Source organism: Chelonoidis abingdonii, chromosome 3 (genome assembly GCF_003597395.2).
Source record: "Chelonoidis abingdonii isolate Lonesome George chromosome 3, CheloAbing_2.0, whole genome shotgun sequence".
Taxonomy (NCBI): Eukaryota; Metazoa; Chordata; order Testudines; family Testudinidae; genus Chelonoidis; species Chelonoidis abingdonii.
The window spans coordinates 114,689,714-114,706,292 of record NC_133771.1 but is presented as its reverse complement, the minus strand read 5'-3'; the positions used below and the strand labels follow the sequence as shown (position 1 = coordinate 114,706,292).

General features: G+C 41.3%; 1 protein-coding gene across 1 annotated transcript in view; it reads left to right on the top strand.

The window, feature by feature from the left end:
- The window catches only part of EPM2A (EPM2A glucan phosphatase, laforin), a 54,710-nt gene that overhangs the window by 20,192 nt on the left and 17,939 nt on the right, over positions 1-16,579 (top strand).

The following is a 16,579-nucleotide window of genomic DNA, read 5'->3' as shown; positions in this document are numbered from 1 at the left end:
TCTGCATAATGGAGAGATTTTGAGTTCAAGCCTACTTTCATTGAAGTCAGTGGCAAACTCCCATGGAGTGAGAGTACTGATCAGTAATTTAAGGTTAAAAACATTACAGAGCTGTTGTGGTTATTCCAAAACCAAGCATAACAAGCCCAGAAAACTCACAGTTAAGGTTATACTTAAAAGAAACCCAAATATGTTAAGTATGAGAGTGCACAATTAAGGCACCCAAACAACCTTCACGCTGCAATGTAGTGATGCCAACCAAATAAAGGAGAAGCAATTTCATGGCAAAGACTATATGTGGATTTCGGGTTGCATCCTGTTAGCTATGAACAAATGGTCACCCCTCCCCCACAAAGTGTGAGGGTCTACTGTGCCACAGCACAAGTACCTTTGTGGGTTTGCTGCAAGGAATTCCTTTATTAGAGATCTGCAGGTAGCAACATTGGGCTCTGTAGGTATTTTTACTAAGCACTACCCCCTTATGCAAGCTTCATCCGTGAAGGTTTCCTTTGGAACAGCAGGCCTGTGATCTGTGGTGCAGCATAATTCCTCACATCCTCCTCCTAAATGTGATGCTGTTTGGGAGTCACATGCAGTGACTACTCATACACTACTGACCTGCACTTGAAGAAGAAAGAAAGGTTACTTATTTTATAGTATCTGGAGTTCTTCCAGATGTGTGGTCCCTGTATGTATTCCATGACCCACTCTCCTTCCTCTCTGCTTTGGAACCTTACTATAATGCACAGTACAGTAAGAACCGGAGAGGCAGGCAGGCAGTCTGTGCCACCTCTTTTGTCCCCCGTTTGGAACATGAGCAGGCACAGGCACAGACCAGCGGACACTGCTCAGGCACATGGAGCACACCCACAGTGAGTGCAGAGTGGGACCACACATCTCTTTAGTAATTCCAGTTACTAAAAGGTGAGTAACCTTTCTTTATGTAAAACATCTTCTTATTCAGAATATCTGCACCTTGTTTATCTTTGACATCAGTCTGTTTAATTTGGTGGGGAAAATATTTTTACCACTCTGTGCATTACAGAGCTAATAAAGCTATGGAAGAGCGAACATGGTTCTGGAAAGCCTCAGACAACATCCAGAAATCTGCAGCTGAGCTGATATTGCAGTATTTTTACTAATAGTGATAACTGTAGAGGCAGAAAAAACATAACCTGATTTTTAAGTGTCAGGTTGAATTTGGGAAAAAAATTGAATGTTTGATTTTTAAACTGAGCAGATGAGATAGAGCAAGATTAGTTGTGGAACCCCACCTTTATTTTGCAGGGTTTTATGGGCATTTATATTTACTTTAAATACCATGGAGTTATTTCAGTCAGTGTAGAATACAAGTGAAGGTTCTGTCCAGTTAAAATATTAAACAAGTGACAACATAGTCATGTGGTTATTTGGAAGTGTCCTGTCAATAAAATCTATTTCCATTTAAAGAATAATCTGTACTACTAATAATACCATTAAAGTTACCTGGTATAAATATCAATACACTTTTTTTTATTTCAAAATGTTCTTGAAAAGGAATTGTTCAATGCTTCTCTCTTTCAGGGCTGGTTCCCTCCCACAGCCAAAGCAGCAGCCCTACTACACTATAATGGAACATCACCAGGCTCATCGTGGGCCTGGTGATTTGGGCTGCTGCTGGAGGGAGTGGAGCTGGTGACCCATGGTAGAGAACTTAAGGAAGGGGCCCTGGGACACCGAAAGTTATGGTGGCCTTGCATGTAGCCGCGTTGTGGTGACCATATGTGGCTACCATGGCCACACTTGAGAATCACTGCTATAGAGCAACAACATCAGTAACAGAACTAAGAAATAATGAGGTACAGAGTAAAAGAGTCATCCCTTGTACTGCAAGTTACAAAAAAAAATCCAAGGCACAAGTTCTAATTAAAAATAAGGAACAAGTTGGGGGTAGTTGTAAAAGGTCACTAAGGACCTGCTCCTTCCCCATTTAAGTTAACAGGTGCTTTGCTAGTGATTTTAAAGGAGCAAGAATAGGACATGAATGATACAAAAAAGGCAATAATTTTAGCCAATCATTTGTAAATTAAATTCAAAAAAGTAATTTAAACCATATTTGTGATACAAAAATCATCCAAGGCTGGGACATTTGAAGTGAAGGCTTGACCATCCATCCTTGAAATTTGAGCTTTATCTAATTATTGTGAAACACAGTCTTAAACTTGTTTACATCTGTTCTCTTGTTTACTTAACAATAGAAATAACCTTTTATAGAATAGTTTAAAAGTCACTTTATTTATGTGTTCCATGTATATTTGCATTTAGTGTCAAATCAATTTGTCTCCCTCATCTGGAGTTGTATGATGACATTACTGGTATCTGCTGTGGGGGAGAGAGATTAAATGGAGGAGATAATTTTTAAACAATTTATAACTTAGTTATTTGAAAAAAAGTGCGTGTGCGCATGGGGTGAGGGGAGAAATGAGGAAGACCACATTATGGGAACAGAGCCTTATCTGTATATGCTGGGCTCATTTATTTAGATGTATTTAAAATTGTGCCTATCCCTAACTCTGGTACATGAACAAAATTTTGTTCCAAACACATACAAATCAAACTTGGATTCTCACCAATGAAAGACCTTCCCTAACCTACCCAAACTGAAACTCTCCTTTCTCATTAACTTCCCACTGTCAGCCTTTTCCCCACAGAGCCTAGGGGGCTTATCTTCACAAACATTTAGTTCACAGCAAGCTGGGGTGTGAATCTACCCCCACTAGTCTGCCACAGTCTGACTGTTCATGTGGACCCTGCTGACATGCATTAACAATCTGCTAATGTGCTTTGATCTAGACCTGTGTCAAAGAAGACTAGATCAAAGTGCTCTAAATCTCCCTCCTCATTAACTTCCCACAGCCTTCCTGTACAAAGCCTAGGTAAATAGACTCATAGACTCGTAGGTCAGAAGGGACCAATATGATCATCTAGTCTGACCTCCTGCACAAAGCAGGCCACAGAACCCTACCCATCCACTTTTATAACAACCCCTAACCCATGACTGAGTTATTGAAGTCCTCAAAATTGTGGTTTGAAGACCTCAAGCTGCAGAGAATCCACCAGCAAGTGACCCATGCCCCACGCTGCAGAGGAAGGCGAAAAATAGATAGGCATTGCAGTGTGGCTTGAAGGTAAGCACATTCAAACTGGGGGAGAGAGAAAATAAGTTTCAGAGATAAGGGATCTCGTCACTGAGAACACCTTGTCCTCAACTTCCTCAGGTGTAACCTCAGCTGATTTCAACTTCTGTGGTATTGTACAAGCAGCCTGATGGTTTCTAAAATAAGCAAGGCCTGACCTTTTTATAGATTCAGACCAGCCCCTTGAATTACAACCAGAAATGTATGGGAAGCCAGTGCAGGTCAAGGGGCACAGGCATAACACATTGCCTGAGGGAAGTACTGTTGAAGAAGCTGGGAGCTGTATTCTGACGTTTCTGACTGGTCTTCAAGTGTAGTGCCATGGAGAACACATTGCAATAAGCCTTGGAACTGACAAAAGATATAAGCAAAGGGGGGGCAGGAGGGGGAATGTGCATCTAGAAAAACAAGTCATAAATGGAAAAGGTCACTGTTGGCTACTGCCCCTTCCCACTGGCCCCTGAGATTGGTTAGACATTGGGACAACCAATCAACTTCAACGTCTGTATCTCATTAACTAGAAAGGTCAGTCAGAGGTGGTTGTTCAAGAGCAATGGGGGAAACTTTTTTGGCATTTGGGACCTAAATTTGCACCTTCTGTGTGGCAGTGCATTGCCTTACCACTAAACTACCGGCTAGTTTCTTTATGATGCCTGTTCTAATAATCCTTTAACTATAGTATACTATATGTGTACATGATATGTATGGATGCATAAACATATAGTTATAGTTAGGCATGGACGGATTAGATTTTTATTGGTAAATATCAATTTCACCATAGGTACACAAACTAAAAATATTTCCATTTAGTCTCAATTTACAGATAGACAAAATAAGAAACCTACTGCTTAAGAACTTATTAGAGTTTGATTTAAGGGTATTTAATCATAGAATATTAGGGTTGGAAGGGACCTCAAGAGGTCATCTAGTCCAATCCCATGCTCAGAGCAGGACCAATCCCCAACTAAATCATCCCAACCAGGGCTTTGTCAAACCTGACCTGAAAAACCTCTAAGGAAGGAGATTCCACCACCTCCCTAGGTAACCCATTCCAGTGCTTCACCACCCTCCTAGTCAAAAACTTTTTCCTAATATCCAACCTAAACCTCCCCCGCTGCAACTTGAGATCATTACTCCTTGTTCTGCCTTCTGATGCCACTGAGAACAGTCTAGATTCATTCTCTTTGGAACTCCCTTTTCAGGTAGTTGAAAGCAGCTGTCAAATCCTCCCTCATTCTTCTCTTCTGCAGTCTTCTAAGTTATGTGCTCCAGCCCCCTAATCATTTTTGTTGCCCTCTGCTGGACTCTTTCCAATTTTTCCACATCCTTCTTGTAGTGTGGGGCCCAAAACTGGACACAGTACCACCAGATGAGGCCTCTCCAATGCCAAATAGAGGGGAATAATCACATCTCTCAATCTGCTGGCAATGTTCCTAGTTATACAGCACAAAATGCTGTTAGCCTTCTTGGCAACACGGGCACACTGTTGAGTCATATCCAGCTTCTCGTCCACTGTAACCCTAGGTCCTTTTCTGCAGAACTGCTGCCTAGCCACTCGGTCCCTAGTCTGTAGCTGTGCAAGGGATTCTTCTGTCCTAAGTGCAGAACTCTGCACTTGTCCTTGTTAAACCTCATCAGATTTCTTTTGGCCCGATCCTCTAATTTGTCTAGGTCTTCTGTATCCTATCCCTACCCTCCAGAGTATCTACCACTCCTCCCAGTTTCGTGTCATCTGCAAACTTGCTGAGGGTACAGTCCACACCATCCTCCAGATCATTAATGAAGATATTGAACAAAACCGGCCCCAGGACTGACCCTTGGGAGGGCACTTTACTTTGTGTATCTTGACATGATATTGACAGTTTGTGTTTTAACTGTTATAAAGCTTGAACTTTGAATCTCAACAACTATTGTCATTAAACAATTATCTGACACCCCCCCAATTTTCCACAACTGTGAAAATATAAACAGATAAAACACTGAAAAATGCATAATCCCATACTTTTGTGCTACTGTGAACATTTAAAATATGCTTAAAAATAAACATTGATATTATCATTTAGTTCTGCCAAGCCTAGTTATAGTTGTTAAATAACATGCACAGGCTACTGAAAGTTTTAGAAGAAGACCAATTTTAATTCTAATACTGCATAACAAAAATATGTAAATACATCAGATGTAACAAAATACAATTAAAAATAATTTCAGAGAAACTATTTAAAGATAGTAGTTTCTATTTTGATGTTGAAGCTGATTCTAAACATTATTTAAGCCTTACAACGTTCCCATGAAGCAGCTTGTTGGACAGATTAACCAAAGTGGGCAAGCCACTTATTTTGTTTTCTGAATGCAAACGAGTTCTTAGCCACATTGTCCTAGACTTGTCCACTGTCACACAGCAAGTCAGTGTCAGACTGGGGAAGGAAGTTGGGACTCCTGGCTCTCAATCCTGTGCTCTAGACATACACCTCTACCCCAATATAACGTTGTCCTCGGGAGCCAGAAAATCTTACCACATTATATCGAACTTGCTTTGGTCCCCCGGAGCACTGCTTTACCATGTTATATCCAAATTCATGTTATATCGAGTGGTGTTATAATGGGGTAGGAGTGTACTTCTGGTGAATACCACAATTATAAGCAGTCTGGTATTACAGAGCAGATATTATAATTTTAATTGAATAGAAGATCATAGGGCAGTTCGGTTTAAGATTGTCCAGAGGTGGAGTAATTTCAGAGCAGGATTTTTCCTCGATTCTTATCAGTTGTTAAGCTACCGTTATTATCATTATCTGCATTATGTTTTATATTAAACCGAAGAATGGCCACTCTCTAGTACTCTGTCAGATTTATTGTGTACTGTGGTATCAGCGGGACACAAAATACTGTCTAGACATTGGAGTGATACTTTGGAATTAACTACCGAAGAATGGTAGATTGTCTGTATAAACATGATGAAATGGGCGAAAAACTGTTGTGACAGCAAATGGGTCTGTTTAAAAACCTTGCCAACTTTGGCAGCCATTAATTATTTTTTTTATGTCAAGCTATTTATTGAGTGATATCCATCAGTATTATTAATGCTCACCTGGTTTGGGGGTATTTTGTTTTCCTTTCTCCTCTTTCCAGGAAATTACCAGGCATGTTGCTTGCATTATTCATATATTCATAGTCCAGTAAACCTGAGATTTTATATTGGGATTTTGCCTTCCTTTGGACATGGAGCAGTTGGAATCATTCTTGATATACAACAGGAATTTTTTCCAGTGACATTTCATGATTGATTTTGTGTAATTGCCCTGGTATGTGTGGCACGGATATGTGACTATCCCTTTTTAACCATGTCATTGTCATTAAATGAATAATTCTTTTTGTGGTTCAAAAATAATTCAAATCCATTAAAAATGTCAAGAGCTTGTTAAAAAGAAACTTCCTCCCTTACATCTCCTTTCCCCTCTCTTTCTTTTCCATCTGTTTCACTCTTCTTTTGGGGGGTGACAAATTTTGTGAAGGCTTAAGTCTTCCTCCTCCCTGTACAAATACCTTTTATGGTTTATACTTCTGACCCCTTCTCCGCCAAAAGCATTCTGTGCCACATTCAAAAATGTCAAAACTGATAAACCCTTTTAAATTCCTTTGTGAGTCAACCCTGGAAGAACTGATCTGGTTGGCTTTTGCAGCCTTACATAGGTGGGGAGGCAGAATGAATGTGCAATGCCTTCCTGACATTATTGCTAGGGGTCCGGTAGAAAGGTGTCAAGGAATCAACCCATTGGTCAGAAGAGGGGTCTTGTAGTCACATAGCTGTTATGTGACTTGCGATTAAATGTGGATTCCCTCTCAGAAGTAAATACAACATCATGGGCCTGGAGTAAGGATGAGCTTTCAGAGGTCGGTTTAGCTCTGTGCATGGAATTTGGCCACAAGGATGGCAGTTACAAAGAAATTGGAGCTGAAACATACATTTTCATGGTCATTTAAACAGAATTCTTCTGATAACCAGATGGGTTCTGCAGTTCAAAATGATATAATTGTCATATGCAATGTAGCTGTGTCAGTCCCAGGATAATAGCGAGACAGAGTTGGTGAGGTAGTATTATTTATTGGACCAACTTCTGTTGGTGAGAGAGACAAGTCTTTGAGACACAACGAAAATAGCTGATAGTAAGGTCACTGTTCAGCTCAGCTGAACTAGAAGTGGTGTTATTGGGGGAAAGAAAAGATGCATTGGATTGTATTAAAATAATGCTACTATTTCACGGAAGCAGCTGGCTATTTGTACAGCACCAACAGTATGCGAGGTGCTTGAGAGACAGATATGAACGCAATGCCTTTGCTAAAAAGATATTACAATCTAACCACACAATCTTCAACCCCAGCAGTAGGGACCGGGCAGTAACAATGTAAAATGAGTGAGCGAGGAAGTTTAGCACCCCTCCTAGTAGTTTCCTGTTTTTTTTTTGTTGTTGTCTGGATTTTGTTCTGTTGTGTGTATATGAGAAAGGGAACTGGCTATCTGATTGAGTAGATTATCTAGGCTATGTCTACACTGCAGAGTTTTGTCCCCAAAAGATATGCCACTTTAATTAAAGCATTTTAATTAAACTGTTGTTGCATGTCCATGTTATGCTCCTTGTGTCGCTGGAGCGCATTCACACTAGCAACTCTTGGATCAACACAGAGAGCAGTGCATTGTGATAGCTATCCTACTGTGCAACTAGCCACATGGTTCTTTGGGAAGGGTTTGCAATGCCTCTTGGGGCAGGTACTGTGTCACGTGATGCAGGTTTCTCTCTCCCATAGTTCCATAGACATCCTACTAGATCTTTACAGCAACTATACAGCCACACCACTACATTACACAGCCACGTTAAAGCGCTGTGAGAGTGAAGAGTTTTGTTGCCAAAAGTGGCATTGCAGTGTGTACATGTCCACTCTTTTGTCACCAAAAGCTGCCTTATGCTGACAAAACTCTGCAGTGTAGACAAGGCCTTAGAGAGATGGTTGTGAGTGACTCACTGTGCAGGGTAGCATGGAAAACGACAGTGAGCTGAGATAGGCTGGTGATGTCAAAATGGTTATTTTCCTAAATTAGCTGCCAATGTGTAACATTTGCTTAAAAACATTGCTGCCGTTTGAAATGGAAATTCACACAGCTGTGTTGCTGCATAAGATCTCCTTATTTCTTAAGGAAAATAGACACTGATTCCATTTCTTCAGGGAAAAAAGCTGAGGCAAGACGAGGAACCCTCTTGGCAAGGAAACCATAGGTGTAAACAAAGTGATTTACACTGTTTTCACCCTGTGGGCTATCAAAAGGCAACTCTTGATGGTCCAATTAATCAAATATTATCTGAGATACCATGATTAGAGGGAAAATTGGTTTGGGTCATTACTTTTGTAGTTTCTACTTTTCTCTTTCTTTGTTGTCTCTCTGTTCCTCACTCTATTTTTCTTTTGATTGTTATTTCCCATTTTACTGCCTTTTTATTCTTTAAGGTCCAAGCTGTCAGAGACAGAGCAACATTGTGCTGCCATACAGAAACAGTTTGCCTACATTGCCAGCTGTGAATGAAATTGACTAGTATTCCAGAATCTGAGTCATTTTCACTCACAGTCAGCACTGTAGGGAAAGTGCTTCTAGGCTAGAATGCAGCACTATTCTTTCTTGGGAACTGATCGACCATAATCAACAAGCTGATATGATTACAAACTGACTTAGTGTTTTTCCTATGATTTTTTTGTTAGGTGCATACTATATTTCTGAAACAAGTATCTTCTAAATTACAAAGGCCTAGATTCATAAAGGTGACATAGGTGTTGCAACACTCAGCATTGCAATGCTTAACTTTTAAGTGCCTAGAAAATGACTAGAACACAAATGGGATCTGCAAAGCCTGAATTAGGTGCCCAGACATCCTGTAAAAAGAATGGGAAGAGATAGACACCTAAGAATCTGGTCCAAGGAAGCCAGCGTGCTAGATGGGGAGCCACCTAACCTAACAAGCTGATGAGAGGGGTGAATCCTAAACCCTGCCCCTCTCTCCCTCCATCACAGCTAGGAGCTGCTAACCTCTGCTGGAGTCAGCTGTGTAGGCACCTAAGCCATTTCTTGCACACATGGCTAACTCTATCCAAAAGAGCACAGCAGGAGAGGAGGAGGGAACACCTGTTATTCCCCGGTTTGTAGACCATGCTGAGGCTTAGGCAGGCGATAGGTGTCTGGATGTCTTGGGGGAGGAAGCAGTGCTCATGCTCAGAAGTAGAAACTTAGGCACCTACAGAATTTTTACAGCAAAAATTGAGGTGCCAAGATAAGTTTAGGCATCTACAACATTGGGCAGCAACTGAATGGGGCTGTGGGAACGAAAGGAGGAAGGGAAGTTGTGGATCGCAGTAGCACCTTCCACTAGGCTTTAGGGACTTAGGTTCCGACCCAAAATGCCCTGCATAAAATAAGCAAACATTGCTTAGCTATTGTAACTATGGAATTAGAATAGAGAATATCTCTAAAAACTGGTGAACTACAGTTAGCCTGCAAAATTTCCCTCATGCCTTAGGAATTTATAAAACAGACAACAAATATAGATGCAGAGTTGCCACTTAAAAACCCTTGATGTTTGAAAGACGAATTCAACAAGGTTCCTTTATGTAAAAAAAGAAACCTGTCGTATTTTAACTGTATATAAAAAAGCTATTAGAAATGAAACCTGAATATCTCCTTTAGTTTCCCTGAAGTTTCGTTTCAGAAACAGTACTGTTTTATTTCCTGAGAATAAATAAATATTACAGAGTTGCTGCTATATTTTCTTGAATTCTGTTTTATTTCTGCAGAAGAAAACAAAACAAAACAAAACAGATGAACGGCTGCTGCCTTCCTAGAGAGAAGGTAAAGGGTTCTAACTGAAAATCTCTCATTTTCTGCTTTAATGCTGTGCTGTGGAAAACTTCGTTTCAAATTCAAGGAGTTAGGTGCGTAACTCCTGTTATTGTGAAAGTCCTCAGTGAACCATGACAAAAATCGAGCAAAGTGTTATGCAGGTCGCCAACCTATATGAAATATGGATTTCATATCCTTTTTATTAGTGTGGGGAAAAACACAGACCAAAAAGAGTTGCAAATTAGAATGAAATGTCTTAGGGTACTTTTTTATTTTATTTTTTCCTGTGATGAGACTGCATAATTTGAATATGATTATAAGCATCCAGAGAGAAAAAAGGGAGGAAATGCAACAAAAGCATGAATTTAATTTTTAATGTGGAGAAAACTGAAATGTAAACAAGATTGTGAAAGCGATAAATGTTAGTAGTTGTAGTTCTTTTTAGGTGTGCTCTTTAAGGGTGAAACATACCCCTTCGAACACCCAGCCCAAATATTTGGACTTTGTACAGGGCGTTGAGTGAGGAAGGAGAAGCAGTGAGATAGCTACATTCACCCATAGAGTCTGTTGGTGGGCTGTGGCCACAAAATCGACTCTCGCAATGGCTGCTGCCTCTCTGCCCTGCAGTTTTGGGCCACTGGATATGTGTATCTCTAGCCAACCCCAAAAATGGCATATTCAGAGCCTTTGTGGAAAAACGCCCTGCTCCCCACCAGGTAGTTGTACAGAGTTTCCCAGCATGCTGTGCCTTTGGTGCCCCTCCCTCTGTAACAGGCTTCAAAGATGTGGAAGGCCTTATGTGGACCCTTGAGCACAACATACACTATTGTTATCACTACAGAAGGCTAAATCCTGTATTGCTGAACTTACTGTAACACTGAGGTGCTTCCGTGATGTCTACCTTCCTGGTCTACACAGGGGGGATTGAACCAGGGATCTCTAGAGCTAAAAACCTGAGTTGCTACAGTTTGAGCTACAGAGTCAAGGCGCTGTAGTGTGGGACTGTAACAGCTCATATCCTTTATGGTCAGCCCAGAGAGGCATTTTCATCACTGTCCAATGGGTAACATATCCACCACAGGAGACAGAGAAAATAACAAACAAATCCAGTTTCCTTACTACACTTGTGGTGTAGGAAGTAAGGTTGTCTGTTATCCAGGGCTGAGTAACACTTTACAGCGTTACAGTAATAGTGCTTGGCAGAGGATCTAGAGGTACTTACATAAACTATAGTTGATCACTTTTAATACCTTTATCAAAGTGCCCACAGTTCCTATTTCAAAGTGGATGAAATCATAATCCTAGGCAACAAAGTAAATCTAAGTAAAAAGTAGTTTTAAAAATAATCAGACAACCACTCCTCCCTTCTCAGCGCTTGTTAACTTTATGCTCCCATAGAAACAAACAGCTGTAGGCCAGCTTCCTAGAAGTTCTAGTCAAACTAATTATTTCCCCTTCTTGACTTCCAAAGCTTTCTCAGGACTCCACCATATGGTTATCAGTCCTGGCTGAAGAGGACTGGACACAGTTCCTCTAGGGGTCCCTCTGCCACTGGAAAAAGCTCTACCTGTTACTGCACTTAGCCCTCTTTGAGGTTAGGACTGAGCATCCTGCTATTGTTGGGGAAAAAGTTCCTTTCCCTACCACCTCTGAGAGTACACCTCACATTATCACCCTTCCTATTGCTCCAGTGCCAGAAGACAGTCATAGATTCCAAGGCCAGAAGAGGCCATTGTGATCATCTAGTCCAGTGGCTCTCAACCTTTCCATACTAATGTCCCCCTTTCAGGAGTCTGATTTGTCTTGTGTACCCCCAAGTTTCACCTCACTTAACTATTTGCTTACAAAATCATACATAAAAATACAAGTGTCACAGCGAACTATTACTGAAACATTGCTGACTTTCTCATTTTTACCATATAATTATAAAATAAATCAATTGGAATATAAATATTGTACTTACATTTCAGTATAGTATATAAAGCAATATAAACAAATCATTGTCTGTGAAATTTCAGTTTGTACAGAATTGGCTAGTGTTTTTTATGTAACCTGTTGTAAAACTAGGTAGATATTTAGATGAGTTGATGTACCCCTGAAAGACCTCTGCTTACCCCTAAGGGTTTATGTGCCCCTGGTTGAGAACTTCTAATCTAGTCTGACCTCCTGTATAACACAGACCATAGAATTTCCCCAAAATAGTTCTTAGAATTTCTATAGTCTGTGTTATACAGGAGCTCAGACTAGATCAGTGGTTGAGAATCCAACGTGATCCTTCATAAATTATTCCAAAAGTTAATCACACTCTCTGTTAAGCATTTACACCTTACTTCCAGTCTGAATTTGTCTAGCTTCAACTTCCAACCATTGGATCATGTTATAGCTTTCTCTGCTAGACTGAAGAGCCCATTATTAAATATTTGTTCCTCATGTAGGGACTTACTGGTAGTAATCAAGTCACTCCTTAACTTTCTCTTTGTTAAGCTAAATAGACTATGCTCTTTAAGGGAAGAGACAGGGCTCTTCTGCTGTTGCACTGAGTGTGAGTCCTGCAGCTGACTTTTCTCCTCACTGCTGTCTATCTAGCACAGAGTTTGAAGACCTGGTAGTAGGAGGGAGCCTTATTCTCAAACCAATCCTCACAACTCCAAAAGTACTCCTCTTCTCCCTGCAACACACACCACCTGCGGTCCTCTTCTAAGAGTTCGGAGAAAACCACTCAAATCCATCAATTCCACCCCACCTCAAATCCACCAGTCCCTCCCCACATAACCCGCCCAATACTTCTTAATATACCATGCTTCCACCTCCCCAGCACCTCATGGAGGCTCCTGTAGTTAGCTTCCCTATGTGACAGCTGCAGTGGGGATGGTGGTAGTGGGATGTAGGACATTTTATGGCCCCTGGCTATGGAATATCCATTATGGGTATCCATCCAATATGGGTATCCATTCATATCTGGTGATAGGCTAGGTGCTAGGTTGGAAAATGAGTGCTGGAGGTGTTGCTCACGTGGCGTATAAAAGTTATTTGTTTATTTAAAATTCAGAGAAGAGTATTTACTCAGAGATTGACATGTATGGCTGACTGAGGCAGTCCCATGTTAAAATTTTGACAGTACACCATCCCTGTCAATATTGCTCTTCCTGGGTTTATAATTTAGCAATTGATTGGGACATTATATATAATTGAAGTGTCCTGCCATCTTGTCCCCATGATTGAGATTTGGGCTGTAACCTTGTCTTAGAACTGTTTGGAGTTCTCACTGTGGTCAGATGAGTTTTTTCAGATTTTTTTCTATTAGTATTTATAAGGCCTAATGCTCCCATCTGTAATTCTCTAGCATTTGTCTCTAGCTTTCTTAACAATTCTGACTATTCACTATGGTGTTATTTTTTAAAAATATGAATAACTAAGACATTTTAACTACAAATAAACTTGTCCAAGGGGTTGCATTTGAGTGACATTAAGTGGGCCATTTCCATCCTCTTCATATACCACAAATTCTGAATGTGCTTCCTCCAAAAAGCTCTAGGCTCTTCATGTCCAGCAGAGACTTTCAGTCATCTTCACATTTATACACTGGGACTAGCCCACAAAGGCAATTCTCAGCCAAAATAAGTTAATTTTCAATTACATAATTTTCATCTTCAGGGCTTGTTTCTAATGTGCACCCAATGGATCACAGCAGTAGGATTTTGGGCAGTACGTTCACAGCTCGTTTGGGAAGTTTAGGTTGTAAAGTTAACTTAGCACACAGATGAAACAAGACATTTTCACCAGCAATGCCTTGGTCTTCTGAACTGTTTACTTAATTTTCATCCTTAGGGGCATTAACCAATTTTATAAGGCATTTTAACTTTAAAGGTGCTAGTAGAGGCATCAGTCCCATCATTAAGCACTAATGTTAGAAATCCTGGTTCCTGATGCCAACAGATTCATGGCTCATTCTATCTGGCTTAGTTAAGCAGCCTGTTGTACCTCACATTCATCATTATTTGTTCTAATTCAAAACAAATTTGAATGCTGGCAATGTGTTGAAGACATATGTAGCAAGTAACTGTTGGCAACCAATGCACTAAGCTGTATTCTGTAATCAAAGTATTTACATATTAATTCTCTGAAGCCAAATAAGAAACCACTTCATGACTAGCTCCTCAGATCATTTGGCATGAGCCTATTGGACCTGATTCTTCTTTCACCCTGGCCTTTCACCAGTGACATGCCATTTCCTTCAGTGGAGCTACACTCAGTTTATACCAGTGAGAGAGAGGGAAAAATCAGGTCACAGAGGAACAAATTCTGTTTTCTGCTGTATATAGTATGCAGACATCTCCCCAGAGTCAATGAGACCTGAGCATGGATGCTAGAAGGTAAAATTTGCCTGCAAATTTCACAGGGCTAACTTTGGACGTCAACTCCTATAAGGTACTGGAGTGTATATAAATAACCATCTGAAACACAGATTTTCTTAACTTTTATGCACAAATGCAAAACGCAGCCTCATGTAACATGGCTTACATATCAGGTGATGGAGAAGAGAACGCTTAATTTTTCAAAGTTGAGGATGATCACACACTTAAAGCCTTGCATGACCACGCCAAGTTGTGCTAGGACATTCCCGGAACAGAAGACAGAATCAAAGTAGATTTATTCTACTATAAACCATTTTATAGGGTTGGTGCATCTCATAAGACTCTAACACAGCCTTGTAAGCTATAAAGAAACTGACTAAGGGTTTTGTTTTTGTTTATTTATGTTTTATTTTTCTTACTTATTTCGGAGGGCCAAATTAGTTGGGTTGACAAGCAGGAATGTCTCAATTGAATTCAGTGGAGTGTGCCCTCTGCTTTTAGAGGCTTAAAAAATATTGGGCCAGATCCTTGGGTTCAGCTGAGCTCTGATTGGGGCAGAGGAGCAAAACTGGCTTAAATCCACCTTTTCACCTCCTCTTTCCTTGGGGTAAGCTAAGTTCAGGCTGTGATGTAAAAGAGCATAGCTACTGGGATGCTTTAATTCATGCCACCAATAACTGCCCCTTAGAGCTAATTCCATCAACCCAGAATGACTGGAGCATGCTGCACTGTGGTCATGCTTCCTTCCACATCTTAGGGTATGTCTACACTATGGGATTATTCCGATTTTACAGAAACTGTTTTTTTAAAACAGATTGCATAACATTGAGTGCACGTGGCCACACTAAGCACATTAATTTGGTGGTGTGTGTCCATGTACTGAGGCTAGCATTGATTTCTGGAGCATTGCACTATGGGTAGCTATCATAGATTATTAGGGTTGGAAGGGACCTCAGGAGATCATCTAGTCCAACCCCCTGTTCAAAGCAGAGCTAATCCCCAAATATCCTCCCTCAAGGATTGTGCTCACAACCCTAGGTTTAGCAGGCCAATGCTCAAACCACTGAACTATCCCATAGTTCCTGCAGTCTCCCCCGCCCACTGGAATTCTGGGTTGAGATCCCAATGCATGATGGAGCAAAAACAGTGTCGCGGGTGATTCTGGGTAAATGTCGTCACTCAATCCTTCCTCCGTGAAAGCAATGGCAGACAACTATTTCGCACCCTTTTCCCTAAATTGCCTGGGCAGATGCCGTAGCACGGCAACTATGGAGCCCGTTCAGCCTTTTTTCACTGTCACCGTATGTCTACTGGATGTTGCTAACAGACGCGGTACCGCAGCACTACACAGCAGCATCCCCTTGCCTTTTGCAAGTTAGCAAAGACGGTTACCAGCTCAACTGTACCGTCTGCTACCTTGCAAGTTGACAATGATGGTTACCAGTCATACTGTACTGTCTGCTGCTGTCATGGATGCTCCTGGCTGGCCTCGGTGAGGTTGGCCGGGGCGCATGGACAAAATTGGAAATGACTCCCCAGGTCATTCTCTTCTTTAAGTTTTGTCTAAAGGGAGAGTCACTCCTGCCTAGAATATTAGGCAAGCCTATTAAAGAATCTGAGAGGCAAACGTCCACAGCTGCTCCGGGTCAGAGCCCCAGATATCCCACAGAAATGATGAGCTGCATGCCATTCTAGGGGGTGCCCCTGCAACAACTCCACTCATTGCTTCCCTCCTCCCACACTCCTCCTGGGCTTCTGTGGCAGTTATCCCCCCATGTGTGAGCTAAAATGATGGGGAGGCAGCCTTCAGCTGCTATGATATTCCAGGCAGGACATCTCCATTACTCATTAAAGGGTGGAGGGGAGAGGAGCACAGCCTCCTGCTGCTATGATTGTCCAGAATCTCCATTAGACAAGAAAGGCGGGGTGGGAGAGGAGCTCAGCCTCTAGCTGCTATGATGAGGATGATTACCAGGCCTATTGCACTATCTGCCAGGACTGAATCTCCAGGAGACAAAGCTTAAGGAAGGGAATAAACGTGAGTCATTCCCATTTTTGCCCAGACACCCCTGGCCGACCTCACTGAGGCCAGACAGGAGCACTCATGGGCTGATGATGAGGATGGCTATCAGTCATTATTGCACCATCTGCCATCGGGGAGAGGAGAG